Source organism: Gopherus flavomarginatus, chromosome 19 (genome assembly GCF_025201925.1).
Source record: "Gopherus flavomarginatus isolate rGopFla2 chromosome 19, rGopFla2.mat.asm, whole genome shotgun sequence".
NCBI classification, from domain to species: Eukaryota; Metazoa; Chordata; order Testudines; family Testudinidae; genus Gopherus; species Gopherus flavomarginatus.
In genome coordinates this window covers 9,270,251-9,294,355 of record NC_066635.1, presented here as the reverse complement: position 1 = coordinate 9,294,355, position 24,105 = coordinate 9,270,251, and the positions used below count along the sequence as shown (strand labels likewise).

General features: G+C 44.6%; 1 protein-coding gene across 4 annotated transcripts in view; it reads right to left on the bottom strand.

Annotated features, from left to right (window-relative positions):
* Positions 1–24,105, bottom strand: part of CLIP2 (CAP-Gly domain containing linker protein 2) — a 156,791-nt gene that overhangs the window by 109,195 nt on the left and 23,491 nt on the right. For 2 of the 4 annotated variants that reach the window (XM_050929437.1, XM_050929441.1), the window contains exon 1: positions 13,823–14,256. The exons of 1 other annotated variant lie outside the window; for it this stretch is intronic. The gene's annotated coding sequence lies outside the window, so the exon portion shown is untranslated. Of the gene's footprint in view, positions 1–13,470; positions 13,531–13,822; positions 14,257–24,105 lie in introns of those variants that run through there. One more of the 4 variants, XM_050929438.1, reaches the window with a different exon arrangement.

The window sequence follows — 24,105 nt, the reverse complement described above, 5'->3', positions numbered from 1 at the left end:
AACCTACTGCAAATCTCCCACTGATATTCTTTACACCGCTCCCAGAAGTGTGCCAGATGCTTCAGAGAAATGCAAAGACCTGGGGTAAAATCTTGTAGAACAGACTCCCCTAAGAACTAAGGACCTTTAGAAACCTCACTACTTTCCTCTCCAAGTGTAAGATGCATTTCTCTGACCTTGCCATTTTTAACATAAACACTCAGAATCATTTGTATTATAAACAGAAGAGAACAAAAGTGACAGATGTCAGCCATGTTCCTCAGTGCACTACTGGAAGGGGCTCGGATACTAGGGTGATGAGCACAGGGTCGCCCCTCGGGGGCGGGGGGCAAGTGGGGCAATTTGCCCTGGGCCCCAGAGGGACCCCCACAAGAATATAGTATTCTATAGTATTGCAACTTTTTTTTATGGAAGAGACCTCTGAAATTGCTTTGCCCCAGGCCCCCTGAATCCTCTAGGCGGCTCTGGATGAGCATGGTATATGCATATAGACTAGGACATGATATCCTGACTCTATTAAGTCAATGGCAAAATTCCCATGGACTTCCAAAGGGAGCCTGAATGAAATCCTTGCCCTGCTCCGAAGTCTTATTTGCTGATGCAACACAATGAATGAGAGTCACTGAAAACGTGGCGCAAAGCATAATAAGAACATGGGACTCCCAGTTATGGTGCACAAACATCTTGCTGCCCACTCAACAACAGAGGGGAAAATTCTGTCCTCAGATCGTCACAGCACAGAGTTTAACAAAACAAAACAAAAAAAACCCACTCTCCCTACATGCAGGGAATTGCCTTTGTTACCATAGAAATCCTGCAAAGTTCAGACTATCCGAACTCGCCATATGTACCAAAGAGCAGAATTTGCCTTGAGAGTGAAGTAATTCTGAAGGCAAGGCTCAAACAGTCCAGGCCTTCGTGAGGGACAGGAAATGAAGCCAGTCAAAATAAAGAGGATGATGTGATAAAGCCAAATTGCAGCTTTGCTGGTATCAAAGGAAAAAGCAGATGCTGAAAACAGAGAGCAGCTTCATCTTGCTGCAGATTTAATTCCATAAATTGTTCCATCTGATCCAAGGTGGTCATGCATTCACCTTTTTGCTTCTCTAATAAAGTTACTGACCGCTTGTCAGAGATAAAATAACTATTTCTAAAGCACTAGTTAGATTAGGATTAAATCCTCCAATTTAATCAGTGCATGACAGAACGGGGTAAGAAAAGATATTCCTTCCTAATTAAGACAACCAGAATCACTCACCAAGAAAATATTTTCTGTGATAAATAAAACGGAGGGAGGATCCTTTCCCAATAGCTTAGCTGAGAGAAAAGAGTGGCTCTGTGCTCTAATCAAGTTTTTAAGGGAAGGGCACCGTGGAGTGTTCACTGGACTACACAGTACTGGTTCGGCAAACACAAGCTTCTCTCTTTCCCTGGTGAGGAGTCAAAAATTTCTTGATATGGTCATAAGGATTTGTTGCCCTCACACTGCTCTCACCACATCTCTTAAAATGTCTGTCTTTAATCTCTTCTTTATCCAGGTTTTCTGATATTTAGTGCATAGTGCAATAGGAAATCCTAGATGTATCTTAGAGGACTTTCTGCATTTCTTGCTTAGTTCTTCTATGCATTTATACCACACTAATCACTGTGCTGTCTAGGCATCCACAGAGACAAAAGAAAAAATGAGAGACTATTACCTAATACTGTGTACTAAAAATACCCACAATACAGAAACTAAACCAAAGAGAAAAGACACAGGCTAAGGAGACTCAGACTCCTCATCATAAACTAACTGGGGAATAAGTATGAGCCTGGGCCTGCAGTTAACAGATTCAAAATCTCTGTTGCAGTCAACGGTGATGCATACTCCCCATGCTGGCAACATGCTTATTGAAAACTGAAGGATCAGCCCCTTAGATAGCAGTAAAGTAAACAACATAAACGACTCTGTGCTAGTTAGGGTGACCAGATGTCCCGATTTTATAGAGACAGTCTCAATATTTGGGGCTTTTTTTTTTAATATGGGCTCCTATTATCCCCCACCCCCTGTCCTGATTTTTCACATGTGCTGTCTGGTCACCCTAGTGCTAGTAAAAGTCCAAACCATCCCCCACCCATGGGGAAAATCCAAGGGACGGGCCTGGAAACTGCATGACCTTCAACTCCTTGGCACCCTCCCATGGATGGAGTGGGGTTCTCGTCCCTGGAGTGGGGCTGGGATTTGGCACCAACAGGCTACGTGGGAAAGGGACTGAATGCTCCAAAAGATGCCATGGGTCCTGCCGTGCATCCATGTGGGGCACAGGAGCAATGGTACAACCACGGCAGGCAGGCAAGGCAAGGCATGTCCTACTGGTTTAACCAGTGAAAGACATCTTAGGCTTGATCCAGTGACTACTGAAATCACTGGAAAGATTTGCATAGACGTCAACGGTCAAGCCCAAGTTTTTCATAAAACAGGGGGTGGGAGGTGGGTTGTTTCTTTACAAATTTTTGATGGAAAATAATTACCATTTATCACCCAGCCCTATTTAGAAAGAGTCTGGTAGGAGACAGAACAGTGTGCAGAGTCCCAGGGAGGCAGTTAAAGAGGTATGATAAATACAGTCCATCATACAGCTCTGCAACTTACCATTCATGGCATACCCTTTTAGAGCTGACTCTTTCTGTAATTAAATACATGCCGTAACATACACAGGATGTACTGCACGGCAGAATAAATCCTCCAATAGAAAACCTCACATTGGGAATTTCCTGGTTTTTGACCGTTTCATTTAACACAGCATCAAATTTTGCACTGGCACTCACTCAGTTATTCGTCATACCTTGGGCTCACGCACGTGGCTTGATTTGTTCATGGCTGGTAGTCTAACCTCTGCCCTGGGTTTTGATTATGAAATGAAAACAAGACTAAGGTCTTTTTTCCACCCACGCACCCAACCCAGTCCCACTTTGCAGAGTGGAATTGAAAGGCGCATGCAACCTAAGTGAGGAAAACATGACAGCAGTGGGGATGATGAAGGGAATTGCAGTTTCACTCAACTTTGAACATTTAAAACAAACATTGGCTCTATGAGAGCATTTCCTTTCTGGAATTCATTTTCATCTTTTACCTGGCAGTAGGAGAGCTCCTTTGAAGTCAACAGAGCTGCAACAGTTTAAACCACAAGAATTTGGCCAAAAGAGACTAAGGAATTCAGAAAGTTTAGGGGAAGAATACACTTCTGTTTACCCAGAGGCAGCAAAGATTCACCTTAAAACAGCAGGCTACATTCTGACCCACTTTACACCCCACAGGTCAGTGCAAGACAAGAAAATATTTAGCCCAGTGGGTTTATATTAGAAGTCAGATTGAAAGTCTTACTGCTGAAAGGTTTGATGCATCCAACTTCAAGATGGAGATTGGACAGCAAAGTTCAGACAGGTTCTTATTTCTAAGAGCAGTTTAAGGAATTACGTTGTATGTGTATGGAGAGAAAGGGGAGCCAGTGTAACTTGCCTCACCTGCTCTCCCTTGCATACTTCTGGTAAATTCACCCTTGTGAGGGTCGAATTCTGGGAGTAGTTCCACTGAAGTCAAGGGGATTACTGACATAAGTAAGACAAGCCAATCTTGCCCCTGTGTTTCCATGTATCATACTAACAGAGCAGAACGGTTTGGGATGGCAGCATTTCAAACTCTCCTCACCACAAAGGAGCATCAGACTTTCTCCATTTCCTGGGGCTCCCAAAGGATCAAGTTTTCACTTGACAAATTGCTAGGCCACTGGGTAGAAACCAGGTGCCTTTATTGCGTTCAGAATCCCTCCCTGCACTGAATTCCAGAGTCTTCTGAAAGCACTTGAACCAATTACTGATGTATTTTTAACCTCCTATGCCTTGTCTCTACAGGGAAAGGCCATTGCATTATAACGGACACAATGTTATCTAAGCATGACAGACAAGGACCATCCTGGTTAGCCCTAGAGTGAATCTTCACACCAGACCACTGTGTATGCTGTAGGTGCCACATTTGTTACAGAAATCCCATTAGACCAGGGGTTCTCAGACTTCTGTACTGGTGACCCCTTTCACATAGCAAGCCTCTGAGTACGACTCCTCCTTATAAATTAAAAACCCTTTTTTATATATTTAATGCCATTATAAATGCTGGAGGCAAAGCAGGGTTTGGGGTGGAGGCTGACATCTTGAGACCCCCGCATGTAATAACCTCGTGACCCCCTGAGGGCTCCCAAACCCCAGTTTGAGAACCCCTGCATTAGACGAACCGTGACCGACTGAGACATAATTCTGAGCATGTCTGTCTTATATACACAATTTTACAGACACACACATACACATATCCCAGGTTTTCACATTTGCTATCTGGTCACCCAACTTGAATGCAAAATCAGATCAGTTAACACACGGGCGTTCTCCCATGTAGTCGAGCCCTTCAAGTGCCCTTAACACAAGCAATGTAAGGAAACAACTAACTTGACTCACTGCCTGACCCCACAAAAGCAAAAAGCTGACCCACTGCAGGGTGGAACCCAGAGCTCTAGAGAGAGGAAACGCTAGAGCAGGGGGTCCCAAACCATGGGCTGTAGCTCTAAGATGGGCCAACGCACAGTCCCCAGTGGTCCACCAGCGTAACTGCCTTCTCCTGTCAAGTCAAACTGTTGGGTTTCAAAGATCTTGACGCATTTCTTTGAGTGCTGGTTCTAGGGATTTCTCTGGTTACAAGTGTTAGCGTTACAATGAAAAGAAAGCAGAGACATTATTTACAGTGTTATAGTTCATATGTTCTAATCCTTAACATTAATAATTTTCCTCCAGAAGAGTTAACAGTGGGCTGCAGTGCCTGTTACAGCTGCACAGGTGGGCCACAAGGGGAAAAAGTTTGGGACCCCCTGCCCTAGAGCATGGGTCCTATGACTGAAGCGTGTATTGGCAGCAAGTACTGGGTTCTACTTTCACTGGAGCCAGTAATTTCAGCTTGCTGTGCCGGATGAAGACTGAAAATATGAGTACCAGTCTCACGGGGGGAATGACATGAGGCTTAGTTCATGGATGTCTGTTATGTGGTTTGAGATCATCAAATTGAAGGTGCTATGGAAGAGTGAAGTGTCTCTTATTACTGAGCCCTAAGCCACTGAGGAGGCCCCATCACTGCTCTTGTTCCATTGCAGTTGTTCTGCTCTCTGTCTGTCACTATTCTTGGGGCAGCTCGGCCGTGACTGAGACCAGTTCCCAGAACCCCTCCTCCTCTTTGCTGACTCACCAGTGCACATTAAGTTTCCCACACAAAATGTTGACCCACCCACCATGGTTCATGCTTCTGTGACTGCTGCTCTCTCTGGAGTCTCTGTGATTTCCCCAGACCACAGTTAACATGGACACATTTATGTAATTCCCACCACCCATAACGGTGGAGACATGAAGGCCAGGGACTTACACAATGTTTTTTGCCCAGCGTGCATTAGTCACATATAGTTTCCTGCTTAAGCCTACATAGTCCCAGAACAAAAGGCCTCTGCAGAAGAAAACCTCCGGATGGCTCAGGGGCTTGGAGCTTGGAGCTGGAAGAAGGGCATTCCCCCTAAAAGTCACTAGTTCAAATCCTGCCCAAGTCAGCAGATGGCAAGTTTCAATTACTGCTACCAAGTGACTTATTACTAACGTGCTAAAAATCAAACCATCAGTGTTACACTGCCCACCCTCCTGCCAGCTTCTTTATTCCACCCATCTCTTACTGTTTGACTTTTAGATTGTAAGCTCTTTGGGGCACAGACTGACTTTGCTCTGCATTTGTCTAGTGCCTGCCATAAAGAAGCCTCAAGCAGAGTGGGGCCTCTAGGTGCTGATGCAACAGAGCCACAATCTCATCTGATGGGTGCGCAGAGGCTTATGCAATATAAGGCAGAGGTCACAGGCTAGTTCCTAGCAGATGGGCATCCACAGCACAGAAATCACTGTTCTGCACAGCAGTCAGATAGGCAAGGAAAGTGAACTACTCCCTCCTTCTGCTCTCTCCGCATCAGGGCTGAGGCACAGCTGGCTGGGTGAGGGGGGCTTGCACTGCATGGGGTGTGCACATCCTGCGACGGGGCTATCAATCCGGCATCTTTCACCAGCACGGGACTCTTTTGCAAGAGCAGCTTTGCTGCACAGCCTGTTTTAAAACACATTTCTAATCTTACAGTTTCTACAAGCCACGGTGCTACTGGAAAGCACCCATATATTGGTTCTTAACGTTTTGTGGAGCTAGGCAGACAGTGAGCAGATCCTGCTTGAAGGAGCATGGTGGAAGTAAAATTTCACATTATCTAACACAATTTAAAAGTAAAGAGAGTCAGGAAAGTGTCAGAGTGACCTGAGAATCCAGACAGAATGGGAGCGTTAAAGGACTGTGCTTTGTTTTGATCATTAGGGTGTCATCGCTTGATAGCTGTACCCCTGGCAGTTGCTTTACTGCTTACAGCAGGTTTATTATGCAGGAAAAAGTCATTTACCAAAATACACGGTCTTTCTGCACTACAAATCCCACTGTTCCACCCTGTACTATAGGCAAGACCATAACCATGTTCTGTAACCAAGGCAAAGACTTGGCCCTGTCCAGATGTGCCAGTTTAGCCTGGTTACAAAATACAGCTACGGTTGTTGTACTAGGGGCCCCTGACAATTGTATTGGTAGAGTAAACAGTTATATGCAGTGAAAAACTCAGAGCATTAAACTGGCTATGTGACTTCTTTTAGCCAAGGCAAGCCATAAACTTACGGCACCCTAAGGAGATTAGATCCTAAGTATTCCATAAACGTGAACTATCCTATCACCCGTGAGTGCCCTTTAGAATTTGGTGTCTCAAAAGGGCATTTGTCAAGTGCCCTAACACCTCCTGCGCTTAATAGCCAATGAACTCACGTATTAAATTTCATTTTCATAGGGGAAAGATGTGCTTGCTGATGGCTCAAAGGTCTCAAGACTAAAAATTTGCAGAAGGTTAGATGAACCCTTGTTATCTCAAGCACCATTTATTGGGATGCATTTACAGAGGGCTTCCCCTACAGAACAGACTTTAGCAAGTTAAAAAAGCTTTTGCACAGATCCCAACGAAAGCTGGAAAAAAATGCCATGATATTCTGTGCTGTTTTACTGAACTTAAGCATAGACTTTCCCCAGGCTGAGCAGTATGTTCAGTACAGGATTGGCCAATAGATAGCTGATTAATGGGCAATCCTATGAAGAGGCCGTTCTGATCACATAGGATAGTGCTTTTCATCTATATTCATTCTAGTTCCAATAGTTTAATGACTTTGCCACTTTAACCAGCTGCTATATTAACTGGTGCATCTCATGTATTTGTATGATCTGTAATATTTCCATGCCCTGTTCCAAACATGGAACCACTTGATTTTCTCGTCTAGATACCAGGATTCTCAGTGCCAGAGATCAGTATTTTTCCTAAAATAAATAAAACACAAATGCAAAGAAACTACCCCAGTATAGCCATTTTAACTCTCAATCCTCATTCATCCACTCTTAAGTGGTGATATTTGGATTCCTCCCAGAATCCTTTGCACTGGTTCCCCATGATACTTCAAACCACATGACAAGTGCTGCAGCACTTCAAAAAAGCATCATTAGATTTGGTGCCACACTTAGTGCGAGGCTCTGGCCACTAAGGAGCAGATAGCAGGGAATAAAGGACAGAAATTATCCTTGTGACACACAGGTTGAGACACCATTATATTTATGCCATGTTATCCCTCAGTAAACTGCCATCCAAGGACGGACTGCTGTGTTGGTCACTAACTAAAATATCCTAGTTCTAGTCAAGGATGCCCTTATTTTATACAGGTGGAAACTGAGGCCAAGGAGGTCAAGTGACTTGTTCAAGATCACACAGTGCCTGACACTACCCACCAAGCTAGAGCAGTAACTTTGTTAGCTATAAACTAAACAGAAGCTACAGAACTAAGCTAAGTGGAAGCTCTATAGAACTACTATAGTAGAGCTAAACAGAAGCTATATGACTAAGAAACAGATTATAGTCTTGGGGAAGCCTGTGTGGAGAGATATGACTACATGCATTAAACCAGTATTTTACAGACACAAAATGCTCCATATTCAAAATGAAGCTGAAGAAAAATCCGTTAAGTACATTTTGCATGATGTAATTGCCTCGTAAGTTGTTCCAGTAGAGGCCTCCTTTTCTGGGGTACTTACACACTCAGAAGCACTTCAACATCCAGGAGACACGCTAACAAGTCATGAATGGAAATGGGAGAGCTCCCAAGTGATGGGAAAGTCTGGGTTGTTTCTAGAGGCAGCTGCTTTTCACGCCTGCCAGGCTGAAAGAATTATTGAAAACTTTCCAGCACTAATTGGCAAACACAAAAGTCTTCAGAGCCTGATGCAATAAACCAGGGGTCAGCAGAAAAAATGGATCTCCAAGAAAAAGGCATTGTCAGTAATTGCGCTGAAACTTGGTGCAACGTTTTGGCTAGTTGGTTCTTACAGGGGCTGTGTTGGGAGGGAAGTTACAGTTGCACATCAGCCCAGGCACGGGTAGGAAGTGGTATGAAGGGGCTGATGAGATAAAAAGAATTTAAAACAGACAAAAAAAAAATCAAAGGGAAACCCCAAGTAACATGTACGTAGCTTCTTACTGTATTCTAAGTACAATACAAATGTTTAATGAAGCCTTCCCTGCAACATTGTGAAACATTAATACAATAAATAAGTTCATTATTACTGAAATGCCCTTTGAGAGTCAATGGAAGTTAGGTGCTCTGATGCTTTTGAGAAAAAAAAAATCTTACTCTGTATGAGTAATGGATAAATAAGTCCATTTTACAGATGGGAAAACTGAGGTACACAGGTTAAGTGACTCATTCTAGGCCACTGCAAGAATCAGTGTCAGAGTTCAGATAGTTCTCCCAAAATTAAGTAACAAATTTAAGCCATGTCAATGTCTCAGATCTCTTTTGTGCCTTAATATGGGTCATTCCTTCCTGGGAGGCAGCCTGGGTCCAGGGGATAGGGCACTTGAGTGGGACTCAGGGGAGCTGAGTTTTATTCCTGGCTCTGCTAAACAACTTTGAGCACGTCATGCCTCTTTTATTACATTAATTATTTATTTACTATTGTACAGCAGCTAACAGCGCAAGAGGCTACTGAAATAGAAATAACAAAACATCCATAGAGAAGCACTCTGAGTTGTGAGCCCAAACTGATATAGTATTTGAAGTCATTCAAGCTGGAGTCAACAACGTTAAGCCACAGGAGTGCAATCTGACAACCCTTGGTTACATTTATTTAAATGTGTTCCTTTCACTTCTGCTGTAATTGCGCCAACTCTGCCTATTTGCTTGATCAGATTTTGTTTTTCGGTTTAGAAAGTAGCTAATAAAAATATTGTTCCTTTAGGACTTGTTCCAAGGCAATAGGGCTGATGCAAAAATGTTGTAATTTTTATTGGCTTTTTAACAAAAAAACAACTTTTTAAAAAAAGACTAAAACGAGAGATGAGTGCTGGCATAAGGTGTGACTCCAAGAGTCATGTGGAATGAAGTCATCTCTCCACTAAGGGAAGCACTGTGTTTCAACATGAAAACCAGAAGCTGAAACTGACTATAAACCAAATGAAATTGACCTGTGTAGTTTTATCATCCCAGCAAAATGAAAAGAAACTGCATAAGGTCCCCCATCTAAGAAGCAGGTGTAACGGTGTTAAAAGTGTGTGTGCACTGTTGAAACAGACTCTGTACATGATAGGGTTCTGTGTTTGTTTCTTAACAATCTACCTACCACCCACGTTCAGTTTACAAGTAAAAAGATGGTTCCCCCCCCCCCCCCCACTCCCAACTGCTAGCTCTGGAGAATCAACCAATGATCCGAGAGCTGAAATGGGTTTTTTACAGCTCACGCATCACTGTCAGCAATAAAGATTCTGCAACAAAAATGCATGTTAGGAAAGAAAGGATGATTCTGTGGCTAAGGCACTAATATAGGACTCAAGAGGGCTGGGTTCAATTCCTGGATCTGCTGCAGGCTTCTTGTGCAAATCACCTAACTTCTGTTTCACCCACCCTTTGCTTGTCTTGTCTAATTGGACCAGAGAGATCTCTGGGATAGTGTCTCTCACTATTAATTTATGCAGTGATCAGCACAACGTGGTGTTGGGGGAACTACAGTAATAAAGCCGGTTTCAGAGTGGTAGCCATGTTAGTCTGTATCAGCAAAAAGAACGAGTACTTGTGGCACCTTAGAGACTAACAAATTTATTTGAGCATAAGCTTTCGTGGGCTAAAACCCACTTCATCGGATGCATGCAGTGGAAAATACCGTAGGAAGATATCTCTGTGTGTGTGTGTATATATATATATATCTTCCTACGGTATTTTCCACTGCATGCAACTGATGAAGTGGGTTTTAGCCCACAAAAGCTTATGCCCAAATAAATTTGTAAGTAATAAAGCAGTTAACAATCCTGGAGATGAGGCGGGATCTAGAATAGAATCCAGACCTCTCTCTCTGAGCTGTGTTGGCTCTGCAGGACTAAGAGGAGTAAACAGTAATAAAAAATTACATGTGTCACTAGTTAGCAGAGACAGCTCTGAACACAAACAGGGAGCAAATGTGTTGGTGAAGAAACAGCTAGGTTTTTACATCATGGGCCCACACTAACAGTCACACACAACGTTTCTATTTAAAAGGGGGCTTGAGTCTTTGTTTATAAGGCCTCAAAGAGGTTTTTTCCCCATGCTTGGGTTTTTTTTACCGCAGAAATACTAGAAATGTCAACTCTGGTCTTCTCTCGTTTTGCTGGAAGAACTACTACTTGTCTCAGACCACGTGTATTGTGAGTTCTCACACCTCAACTGAAACCATAGAGGAGCTGAAAGCTTCCAAGACATCTTTTCATCAAAATGTTAGTTAATGAATGAAGCTACATTGGCACTGACACACAAAGCTTTGTCTGACTCAATTGCCTTCCTCTCCCAACAGCTCACTCTCTGACTCATGCAATGTCATCATTTCACTGTCTAAGCAGGGACGGTCTCTTCTGAGTTTGTGAAGTACTACTTGGAACAATGGGGCCCCAATCCTGGCTGGTGTCTTTGGAACTACCATAATATTGTCAAGCATAGAGTCCTCTAGGACAAAGACAACCTGAATTTCTAATGTAAAACACAAGTGTGGGGGCCAAGGGGAGAAATAAAAGCCACAGACTCACAGGCCAACTCAAAGCAGTAAAAAAGGGGCATGACCCCAATTTATTTCTCCCTCCCTACCAGTAACCACCATTAACTTCAACAGGAGCTCTGGGTGGTCAGCACTTTGAAACCAGTCAGGGCATAGAGGGTTTACATAAATACTTTTTATCTGACCATTGGGAATGAGGCCAAACCAAATTCTAACAACTAGGTGAACAAGAACAAGCCACATTCTAGTCTAGCTCTCTCTGCCTGGGCTAACACATTGCTTTAATATATCAGTAGTGCATTTAGGACCACTGCCAGGTGGTGTAGGTTAGAACAGTGATGCTCAATCATGGATACATGTATCCCTGGGGTATGCAGAGGCCTTCCAGAGGGTACATCAACTCTTCTAGATATTTGCCTAGTTTTACAACAGGCTACAGAAAAAGCACTAGCAAAGTCAGTATAAACTAAAATCCCATGCTATCACTTGTTTATACTGCTCTATATACGCTGAAACGTAAGCACAATATTTATATTCCAATTGATTTTTTATAATTATATCATAAAAATAAGCCAATTTTCAGTAACAGTGTGCTGTGACACTTCTGTATTTTTATGTCTGATTTTGTAAGCAAGCAGTTTTTAAGTGAGGTGAAACATGGGGGTACGCAAGATAAATCAGACTCCTGAAAGGGGTACAGTAGTCTGGAAAATTTGAGAGCCACTGGGTTAGAACAGCCCCTCAGCCCGGAGATGGCATAGAACCAAGCAGAACATAAGGAGAGACAACTGAATCTTGGCCTCATCAGATAATCCAGGCCAGGATTTTTATCACAACAGTGTCCCTTTGAATATACAGGTTTACACTAGTTCCGAAACATCAGCCCTCAGCCTTCCAAGCTCATAGCTCAAACCCCTCACATGGCTCGTGACTGGCATTTTTATAATAGCTCTTGCTAACATTTTAACCTGTGGCTTGCCTGCGTGCTGCCCATTTGAAGTCCTGCACCCTTAGTAGTTTCTGCCAGGCCCAGTGCCATTGGTTGAGGAGAGCAGGGCTGTCTGACTGTAGACCTGGCTAATACAAATGGATTACATTTAAGCAGCTTAGCATCAGGCAGCAATTGTTTTAAACTGCCAAATAAAAGACCCCAGTTTATGAACAGGCCAGGCAGCTCCTCCTCAGCAATGACAGGGCCGGGCAGAAGCGTGCTGATTAGAAGGGGCTCTTCATGAGCGCAGCTGGATAGAAGAATGTCGCCTCGCAGCAAAGAGAGCAAAAGCTAGGGGCAGACACCGCAGATCTAACCCCCCCTTCAACGGCAAGTCACCCCTGAGAAAACCCTCCTTTCCAACCATGCAGGCTGGGCTGATGAAACCTGACACTCATCTCAACAGGAATAATTTCTGAGCTGGCATTCACAGGCCTACCAGACTGACAATCAGCAGAACAGCAAACAGCGCTTAGCACTGACATAGTGCTTTGTCTTCAAGCCATTTCCAAACACAGCTTGGACCAGCCTGCCTAGATAGCTAAAGATAACAGGCGCCTCTGCCTTTCGCTCACTCGTGTTCATGGGGCCTGTCCAGATGCCCCATTAGCCCCTTCCTATGTTTGGAACGGAAGCTGCAAGGGGCAGGGACCTTTATGCTGTATTATTTATACAGAGTACCACATACTCCTGCAGCTCTGTAGAAATACGAACAATACATTCCAGGCTGCCCTTGTTTAGAATGGCATTTCCCAGCTACATACAAGAAGAAAACTGATCCTGTAGCACAGCAATGCCAACCTCTAAATGATGAGACAACCCGAAATCAGCAGCGATGCCCAGCCCGGCAGCCAATGAGTGCCACGCAATCAAAAAGCCAGCACACAAAAGAAATGCCCAGCTCCTGTTTGAAATCAGAACTTGGTCCGAGTTAAGCAATAGATGATGATGGCCAATGTCATTCCCATCTCTCCGGTTTCAGGTCCCTGTTCGTTCCCCCTGCTTGGAATTAAGGAGAGAATGGAGCCATTCTGTGAGCATGCGTATGTCCTTACTGTCAAACCTACACCCATGTGTGCAGCTTACAAGCCAAACCGAGCCAGGATTGCAGTGTTGGTTGTGTTCAGGTGGGTGTGTTCCAGGGAGGGGGGGCGGGCAGGGACGGACTGCACATCTTAAAACAAAAATCTCCTCTAACAGTCTCTACCCACCACACGCAGCCTTCCACATTTAATCACTGCCAAGCCAAAGGCAGGCAGCAGCATCCCTAGCACAAAACCCAGCCTACCGTAAGGACTGTGCCCGTTTCTTTCTCCGGCCCAAGGACAATGCTTTGCCATGAACAATCCTGTAGCAAGGAGATGCAATGCCAGACTTCAGCGCCCCACCCCTGGCATTTTCCAACAGGGAACCGCACCAGCTTCATCCATTCCCCCCTCTCCTTTGTTGCTGGCTCAAGATTCATAGATTCCAAGGCCAGAAGGGACCATTGTGGTCATCTAGTCTGAGCCCCTGGATAACACAGGCCAGAGAACTGCCCCCCAAATAATTTCTAGAGCAGCATGGGCTTGCATGATGAGCCCCCCAAATCCCCTTTGCTGCTGTGTTCTTCACCCTCCCTCAACCCTGGCCCTTCTTACCTTCCTCCTTAGCATCCAGCTTGCAGGGGGGCTGTGGGGGAGCCCTCCCGGCTGCTTGCAAGCCTCTCTTGCCCCCCACAGCCCTAGCCGGAGGCTGCAGCCCTCTGGAATACAGCCTGCCACTCCCTCAGGCTAACGCTGGCTGCATCCAGGCGAGGGAGAGAAGCCGGAGCAGGAGGGAATTGACGACACCGATGCAGCCAGAGCTGGAGGATGCTGCTGCCAGACAAGCCCAAGGACTATAGAGCAGAATCTCCCCCCTCTCCCTAACAGGCCCTGGGGAGGGGAGCAGGCACTGCAGTCCCTGGGGCTGGCTCGCCTCCTAGCAAGGTGAGGACTAGCTCTGAAGAGGCTCAGTCAATGTCTCTCTACCGCTGGGCTCTGCGAATCCCCCTTCCCCGCCTGCTTGGAACAAAAGGGGAAGGAGCAGGGAAGGGAGGGGCATTCCAGCTGTTTTTGTCAGAGCTGCACACAAACCGTAATCTTCCCGTTTCCCAGGCCTGAGCCGAGCAACAAAAGCAAGCGGGAGGCTGGAAAACGTAGGTCCCCATACCATGCTCGCAGGCAGCGGAGGAGGAAATCTCCACAGGTCAGTTTCAGTGAGGGTTTTGTTTAAAGTGCCCGAGGTGTTTTTAATGGAATGAGGGATAGAGGCCAAGCTACAACACTGGGAATCAGAAGACCCGCGTAAGGAGTCTATTCCTACCTCTGCTACCGATGCACAGAGGGGCCTTGGGCAAATCACTTCTCTGGTGCTTAGTGCCTCCGTTTCCCCATCTATCAATAAAGACAAGGGCAATTCTTACAGGCGTGTTGCAAGGCTGAATGCATCAGAACCTAAGAGGCACTCTGAGATCCCCCAAGGCCAGATGCTCTTTGTACAATTATTAATTAGCATGCAGGAGAGAAACACTGTAAAAAATCCCCTATAGTAAGTGGAAGGCATTTTTAAAACTACCTTGTAGGCCAAGCAACTGTACTGAGCCACAGAAACCTCAGTGTTTTGTTTTAAAGGCTTTGCTCAGGGCTACTTTATGCCTCTTGAGTTTCAGGTTCAAACACCCCCATTCTCCCCTTGAAAAAAAAATCAAACTGAAAGTCAGTCAGAGACATCCAGTTTCACAGTCTCCCCCCCCCCCCAAAAAAAATAATAATAAGTAGTCCCAGACCCACTTGGAAGGCTGCCCAGCCTCAACTAAAAGTTCACAGCCCTCTGCCACAAATTCCTCCCCACTCTCCTGGCTTCACTCAGCTCTGATCTTAAAATACTTTTTCCTCCCTGCAACTCAAAAAGGGGTGAGATGGAGAGGAAACTTCCCTTCTCACTCAACAGAGATGCTTGGTTCTTCAAAGAGACCCATCATCAAGAACCTTCAAGTACCACCTTTCCTCATCATTTTGGTTTTGCTCCAGGTAACTTAAGGGAGGGTTTTTCTAAACTACATTGAACTTTCTGGGTATTTTTTAACTTATGATGATGATGATGATTATTTATTTGTGTAAAGGAGGAGGAAGAAGCAGGAAATACCTTGTGGCTTGAAAAACACAATCTGACTCTGGAGAACTTAACTAGAATGTTTCTAGGGAGCTCAGTAAAAAGGTACCACCTGCAGTTTATGATTCAGTCCTTAGTTTAAAAGCCAGGAATGATGGGAAAAGATGACATCCATCTGAGTTTGGTAAGAGAGATGCCTTTTGCTATGTTATCACCATGCTGATGCTCTCAGATTTGTAAGCAGACACAGCTGAGCTGAATTGCTGCTTGGCTGGCAAAATCTGCAAGGCAGAGGCAGGTGCTGCAGGAAATGGCACTTTGCCCTCTGAGTCCCTAGAAAGTAGTGCTTCTGCAGGTGTGGGGTATCTCTGTGCTGCCAGAGGTGTGCTCTTTTGGATGAGAAGTTAGCATTAGAGACCTCAAGGTGCTTCACTCCCATATCACCTTTTCTCCAAGGATCTCAATGGAGTTTACCAACATCAGTGAATTAAGCCTGAAAAAAGCCCTGCCTATTCTCATGTCCCATTTTACAGGTGGGGAAACCAACACAAAGAGGTGAAAAGACCTGCTCAAACTCAGAACCCAGGTCACCTGACTCCTAGGCCTTTCTTCTCTGATATGTTAAAACGTTGCTACATGTCCCACCCCCACATGACTGTATTTCAATGGTGGGTGCAGCAAAGTTGGGGGGCACTGTGGCCTGGTGAAGAGAGGCCTAGATTACAAACTGGAGTCCTTGGTTCTATTGCTGGCTCTGCCACTGGCCTGTTGGGTGACCTTAGGCAAGTCACATCACCTTTCTGTGCTTCAAGTATCAGAGGGGTAACTGGGTTAGTCTGTAACCACAAAAACAACAAGGGTTCCAGTGGCACCTTAAAGACTAACAGAGTTATTTGGTCATAAGCTTTCATGGGTAAAATACCCACTTCTTCAGCTTATGCCCAAATAAATGTTAGTCTTTAAGGTGCCACTGGACTCCTCATTGTCTCTGTGCTTCAGTTTCCCCATCTATAAAACAGGGATAATAATACATAACCTCACTTTGCAAAACATTTTGAGATCTACTGATGAAAAGTGCCTTATACAAGCTCGATAAGAGATTTTCAAAGCTACCTCAGGGATTCAGACACACAAAGAGCTTTGAAAATGTCACCTCTCTTTTTAATGTGCTTTCGGAGAAGATGTTACAAAATGGGCATTAGTTAGTATTATGCAGCTTAAATAAATGCCTGTGTAAGCTCCCTGGATTCAAATTTTAGGTCAATTGCACAATTTTATGAAATATTTTAATGTGATATTTCAGTCTTGGTACTAAAATTTCCATATATATAATTTCACTCACAGTCCTCTCTCCATTACAGCATATAAGGTCAGCAAATTTTGTGCTGTATTTTATCTGAGAACAGTTGTTGGTCTGCACAATGGTTGAATGTCATTTCCTCACTTCAGTTTCACTTGAAATTAGTCCTGGGACCTTGTAATAATCTAAAATGCTTTAAAGGTAGGCTTGGAAGGATTAGATTTCTAGCAGTACATGTTGATTTCATGATGCGCACACAAACTGAAGAAAAAATATTTTCCATCAAAAATAGTCAAAATTTGCAGACAGGCAAAGTACGAAAACTGCAGCTTGAGAATTCAATGATTTAAGGCCACTGACTTTATGTATTTTGATAAGTGATGTTGACAATTTGTGTTTTCAATAGTTTTAAAGCTTTAACTTTTTGAATCTCAGCATCTACTGTCATTAAATAATTATTGTCTGACCACTGCCCCCCACAATTTCCCACCACTCTGAACATTTAAGTAGATAAAAATAGGAAAAAATGCTTAAAAATAAACTGAATTCTGCTAAGTCTGTTTTAAAGGCAAGTACATCAGGAGCTGGTATGTTCCTGAATGTTTTTGCATTTCATGAGCAGAAGACTTGGGTTACAAGAGCACTTTGCTTTCTCCTGCAAAACTTCCAGTACTCCTGAGAGCTCCTCTCATAAACAGCCATCTATCAAAGTGACTCTTATTTGTATTTCACCAGCATAGCTTCAACCAGATGAGAGACCAATTGTGTTAGGTACTGTACACACTTATAGGAGGACACAGTCCCTGCTTGAAGGAATTTACAATTTAGAGCCCTGATCCTACAGTTGGAATCCACTACTCCGAATCCCTGAAAACTTGTGGGGTCCCAGTGGGCGAGATTCTCCTCTCCCTCACACTAGTCTATATTAGTGTAAAACTGGGGTAAGTGAGAGGAGAATCAGGCCCATTGACTTCAATACGGAGCTGGTCAAAAAACTTTCCACTACCCTTTTTCCTTTGAAAATGCCATTTTGTCAAAACCAAGAGGTTTTGCAGAAATGTATCTGTTTTGATTACGTTTCTCAGGTCCAGGATGGAAATTCTGTTGATAGACTAGAATCCCCCCATGCAGATTTACCAATAGCACAGTTGTTAGGTAAGCTGGGAGACCTAGGTTCAAGTCTCTCCTCTGCTTGATTTGTAGGCAGGACTTACACCTGCATCTCCTACATCACAGGTGAGCACCCCAACCAGCAGGCTGCAGAGCCAGTTTCTCAGGCATGCTTTTTCACAAAACATTTTGGAAGGTCTCCGTTTTGTCACATAGTGGAACAAAAACAAATTTTGAAACCTCAGACTTTCTTTTTTTTTTTTTGCAAAACAGTTGTTGTTTTCTGGACAGCCCTATTCAATGGGGCTCTGCATAGGTACAGGAGCCTGCACTAGCAGACTCCAAATCAGAATCAGAGCACCCCTGTCCTGCAAATAGTTACGCATTTGCTTAACTTTACACAGGTGAGAACTGCCAGTAGAGTCAATGAGACTATTATATGCATAAATGTTGGCAGGACTAGGGCCTCTAACGAACATTTCTAGCCTATTGTATTTGCCTTAACCGTCCTCCTAGCATAGACTTGCCTTGAGCTTTAAGTGATGGGATGTACATTTTGTTTTGAAAAGTGGCTTTTTATAGGTAGTCAAAACTCTCTCTGCTTGACTGATACGTTATTTTGATTCAGTGACTGGATTTGCATTAGCTTTTGGGATCACTGCAAATCTTCAAGGTTGGGTTTTTTTTAATGGTTCTGACAGATTGAAATATTACACAGACAAAGTAACATAGAAACCAAGGGAATATTCAGCGTGCACACACACACACAGTGAAAAGAAAAGAGCAGACGCATGACATCTATATTGCTATATCTATGTTATCTCTGAACGGGGGAAGGAGGGATGAAATGGACGCAAACTCTTAGCTATTTTTTTTCTTTTGTTCAGCGCATCCTCAATCAAATCACCAGGAGGGCTGACGAGATGTCTTGAAACACAATGAATCTGTCATCACTTCAGAGGATTACTCTTTCTATGGCCCTGACGGTGCAAGGTGTTCTTGGGGGGAGGGGAGGATCTGTCACTTCACATGGGGACCTGTGAATAACTTCTTGCTGGACCAGGTCCGACATTTGCTAATTCATTCAAATCTCCTCAATATGTATTGTTGTTTTTACATCACCCAAAGCAGGGCTAGGTACAGCACATACACTGCATAGGATCCCAGCCTCAGAGCTCACAATCCATGTCCCCCATCCACCAATTGGATTTGAGCAAGCAGCCCCCTGCGCCCATGCAGAGCCCCACTGCCTGAAGTAGGACCCTGTGCAGGGTCCACCCACATGAATCCAATTGAAGGATTGGGGCTTAACTGGGGAGAATATAAAGGAATGGGGAAGGGATGCAACCCAAGACTCTTCCAAATCTGTTCTAATTATCTGGTCTCTGGGGCTTTTTCAGCTCTTTCCATTATGTTGATTTTTATTTTCTATTTTTGCATTTATTTGTAACATTTTCCTTTTTTCTTTCTGTTTTTAAATCCTTTGCTATTTTTCTTATTTCCACCCTAACCCTATTGGTCTTAGGGTGACCAAACATCCCGATAAAATCGGGACTGTCCCGATATTTAGTTGTTTGTCCCATGTCCCGACCAATGTATGGTCGAGACACCATTTGTCCCGATATTTTGCACTCTGGCTTTTTTTTTTTTTTTTTTTGCTTCGGTGTGTCCCGCAATGTGTCCTGATATTTTGTTCTTGTCATCTGGTCACCCTAATTGGACTTCCCCACCCCAAAACAATTTCAAGCACTGCTCTTTTCTTTCACTTTTACACCAGTGTAACTACGACATCTCGGCCGCACTCTTCTCCCCACCAGGGACTTCTCTCCTGACAGCCCTACCCTTCTTCTTATCCTTAGGGTCCTATAGCCCAAGTGTCATTGAACGAAAGTTAGTTCTGATGGCTAGTTCTGCTGATGTCAATTACCAAAGGCCAAAATAAGAAAAGTTTGGTGGGTGGAGATTTGCCCTGATGACAGTAGTTTGCTACATGGCATGCTGGAAGTTCTTCCTTGCTCTATTGGTGTCCTCCAAGCTTTTCACTGGTGCGTCTCCCCTGATTTCAGTGGAGTTACCCCTGGTCACTCAGAGAGAGAGAGAGAATGTGGCACAGGATCTTTTAAAGACCACTTGAACACAGGTATGTTTGGCTGGAGTGAGGGAAGGCCACAGGGCCCTGATTTGATATAATATGAGAAGTGGCAGGTTTGAATTCTTACAGGCTGTGTGTTTGCAACTACAAGCGCTCTTAAAAGAATATTTATGTTAAGTAGCAGTCATGTGTGGCTATCAGTATGGGAAAAAATGCCAGTTGTTCTTCTCTTCTTCCTGAAGTGAGCCCAAAAGATCCCCGTGAATCTTAAACATTCATGTTTCTGAATATATATTCCTGTGATTGTGACTTGGGTGGTTGGGGGTGGAAATCTACTTGTTTGTCTAGAGAATATCAAAATGAAATGACCATACTTGGAAATGTTGCATAACTTTGTCTGCTTCCTCTGTGCACTTATTTCATTCCCACCAGCTCACTGATGCAGTAGCAATGACAGCATAAGTTCTTCCTATACAACTGCACTGGAGCTATAAATAGTATATTGCACCGCAAGGCAAAGTACAAATTCCGGCATTGGTGGGGAAAGTAGAATTAAAAGAACGATTCCAAAAAAACGAGGCATTTCATTCTTTGGATCCGGATGAGCTGGAAGGATTTGCTGCTCTTGGGATTGGAAAATGCTTTAGGCCTGATTCATGCTGGACCAGGAATAAAGTTAAAGAGCAGAGTATGAGCAGAACTTAAACATAGCTCCAGCTAAACCAGTTTCCAATGCATTTTGACCAGGTAGGGCCAGATTTTCAAGGGTTCAGTTCCCATTTGGCACCGAAATAAGAACCAGCTTTTCAAAAGTTCTCTAGTACCCAGCAGCCCCCACTGTGATACTTTTGGCCACATTTCCAAGACAGCTCAGCACATTGGGCAGGGCTGCCCAGGGTGGGGGGATGCAGTGGGACAATTTGCCCTGGGCCCCAGAGGAGCCCCGCAAGCCCTGGCCCAGTGGTGGTCCGGGTCTTCGGTGGCATTTCGGTGGCGGGGGGCCCTTCAGTTGCTCCGGGTCTTCGGCGGCATTTCGGTGGTGCGGGGCCGTTCAGCAGGGACGGCTCCAGACACCAGCCTAGCAAGCAGGTGCCTGGGGTGACCAATGAAGGGGGGGGCGGCACGTCCGGCCGCAATTCGGTGATGGGGCCGTTGCTCCCTGTCGGAGCGAAGGACCTGCCGCCGAATTGCCGCTGATCGCCATCGCAGCTTTTGTGCGTGTGTATGCGTGTGTGTGCACATGTGCGCGCGCACTTGGGGCGCTAGAGCCGGCCCTGCCCTTCAGTGCTGCTGAAGACGCGGAGCGACTGAAAGGCCCCCGCCGCCAAAATGCCGCCGAAGACACGGGCCGCCGCTGGGTAAGTACAAGCGCCGCAGCTCCCCTGCTTTGCCCCAGGCCCCCTGAATCCTCTGACATTGGGTGCCACTGACTTTGGTGCCTGATGGGAGCCGATCTCTTTTGAAAATGTAGCCCCAATTGTGGGTGCTGAATTCTTCTGAAAATCTGACCCCGAGTGTGGATGGGGCCAATCAGTGTTACAACTATATTTTTAAAGTATGTTCTAGTTTGAAGGTCTAATCCCACTCCCACTGAAGAGAATTGGACTGTTGGCATTGATTTAACGGGATGTAGGATCTGGCCCCAAGACTCTACTGCGGGGCTCTCTACACTAGGATTAGCACAGGGTTCTGGAAGGAAGCTTTCCACATTGCTCAGTGCTGTGCATTCCTACACACTCGTTAAGATCACTGAGAGGTGGTGGGTGGAAACATGCTGAAGGATCATGGCAATTTTCTGAGGAATTGTGAAGACAGAGAAGAGCTCACTTGCTGCTTTTCCATTATTGTTCACCCCTGCTCAAGTTAAACGAGTATCTTAACTATTACTTGACTTTAAGACAACTGTATAATTTATTCATTAAAACACTCCTGGTTCCTGTTGTTCTACATTTTTAAAATAAACCTTCTTGCAACATCCCTGTTGATCGTAAGGCAATGTTGAACAGACTCTATGCAAGAGCAACCTGATAAAGCTGCCCATAGTGTAACAACTGGGGAGTTCAATGTGGTTATCTGCTGAAAAGGAGCAACAGTGCTCAGCACCCAGCAGCTCTCACTGGGGCCGGATTTTCAAAACTGCTCAGCACTCAATATGTTGAGCCCTTTAGAAAATCTCACCCCAATTTTGGGAGCTGAGTCTAAGTGATTTGCTCAAGATCACACAAAGCCCGTGGCAGAACCAATAATAACAATACTAGCTCTTACCTAGCACTTTTCATCAGTGGATCTCAATGCACTTTACGAAGGAGGTCGGTATCATTATCCCCATTGTACAGATGAAGAATCTGAAGCATAGACAGATGAAGTGACGTGTCCAAGCCCAAAGTAACCCAGCAGGCCAGCAGAAGAGCCATGAATACAAGCCAAGCCTCCTGAGTCCCAGTCCAGTGCTCTAGCTATTAGACCATCCTTCCTCCCAGCTGTCATTGAATGTGCAGATGCAATCCAGATAGGGGTATCAAACACCTGGGAAGGCAGAACCAAATTGAAAAGTGGCTCAGGAGGGTCAGAGCAGTGAAAGGCTGAATGGAGACTTGATGCTAATATATGTAACCTATGCTCAGGAGAGAAGGTAACAAACCCCGATATAAAATTAAGGGGAGGATGTAACCAAGCAGCAATACTCCATAAACTTATAGCATGTTCACTTTCATTTTCTTTTCTTGATGCTGCCCTAATATTGCTGGTTTGCCTGAGTAAGGACTGCAAGATCAGGACCTTACTCTCTTCTAGGGGCCAGGGATAGCTCAGTGGTTTGAGCATTGGCTTGCTAAACCCAGGGTTGTGAGCTCAATCCTTGAGGGGGCCACTTAGGGATCTGGGGCAAAATCAGTACTTGGTCCTGCTATTGAAGGCAGGGGGCTCAATAATCTTTGGGGGGAGGGATAGCTCAGTGGTTTGAGCATTGGCCTGCTAAACTCAGGGTTGTGAGTTCAGTCCTTGGGGCCATTTGGGGATTGGTCCTGCTTTGAGCAGGGGGTTGGACTAGATGATCTCCTGAGGTCCCTTCCAACCCTAATAATCTATGATTCTCAGAGGATTGAGGCTGCTGATTGTGCCAGTTCAGCTAAAAAGGAGCACTTATGGGGAGGACTTTCCCATTATAGATCTCAAAGCACATTACAAAGGTGGGAAAGTATCATTATCCCCATTTTGCATATGGGGAAACTGAGGTAGGAAACAGTTAAATGATTTGCCCAGGGCTGCACTGAGTCAGTGGCAGATGGGGGACTAGAACCCCAGAGCCCCAGTCTCCTCCTCATACTGGTGTATTTCCCTTAATTTAATCAGTTATGCCTGACGTACACAGGAGAAGCCAGCCCCAGCTCTCCTGATATCCAGTCTTATGCTCTATCCACTGGATGAGGCTGCATCCAATCCCACTCACCTTATTCTTTGATTAATCTCTTACCTGCTACACTGTACCTTACAAAAAGGTATTATTAATGAATGGGGCAACTCTGAATTACTTTGGAAATCAGGATTAGTTCAGGCTCATGGATAGGAAGGGTTATCTTTAGAGAACATGCCTCAGCTATGCACCAATGGAGTTTTCTTTTTGTTGCAGGGAACAAGAGTCTCTCACCTCTTAGTCCTTATAGTTTGGGGTTTGTAATGCTCAGGGCCCCTATCATATGGTGTGAAGAAAGCAGCCTGCTTGCCTGTTGTATGGGCCCTGACACAACTGCTGTTTTTAATCTGAGACTGAATAGAAGAACCAGATGTTTCTGGTGCTAGAACTATGGACATAGTGAGCAAGGGGACAAGAGACTCCCATTTCCTTTGGATAAACTGGGTGCTTTAGAAAATCAAAGAGTGGGGATAAGAGCCAGGCTGAAAACGTCCCCTCACTCCAATTTCCATGGCTAGAATTTTCAGAAGAACTCTGCATCCACAGCTGGGACTGCATTTCCAAAAGAGCTTAGCTCCCATTTAGGCACCTAAGGAAGGACCAGATATTTTCAAAAAAAACTCAGTACCCATGTGTTCAGCTCTTTTGAAAATCTGGCCACAACTGCAGGAGTCGTGCCCTAGAAAATTTGACTGTGTCTGTTTATAAATTATTACATGCAATCAGCTTGATTTCTTGGCCTCTTAGCACTCCAGAATAGTAGGGCTCCCAAAAAAGAATTGGCTAGTGAGTAACACCTTGCATCAGAGTATCGCCAAGCATTTAAAAATGTAAGACCATATCATTATTCCCCACTTGGCAAAGAAATTGGTAA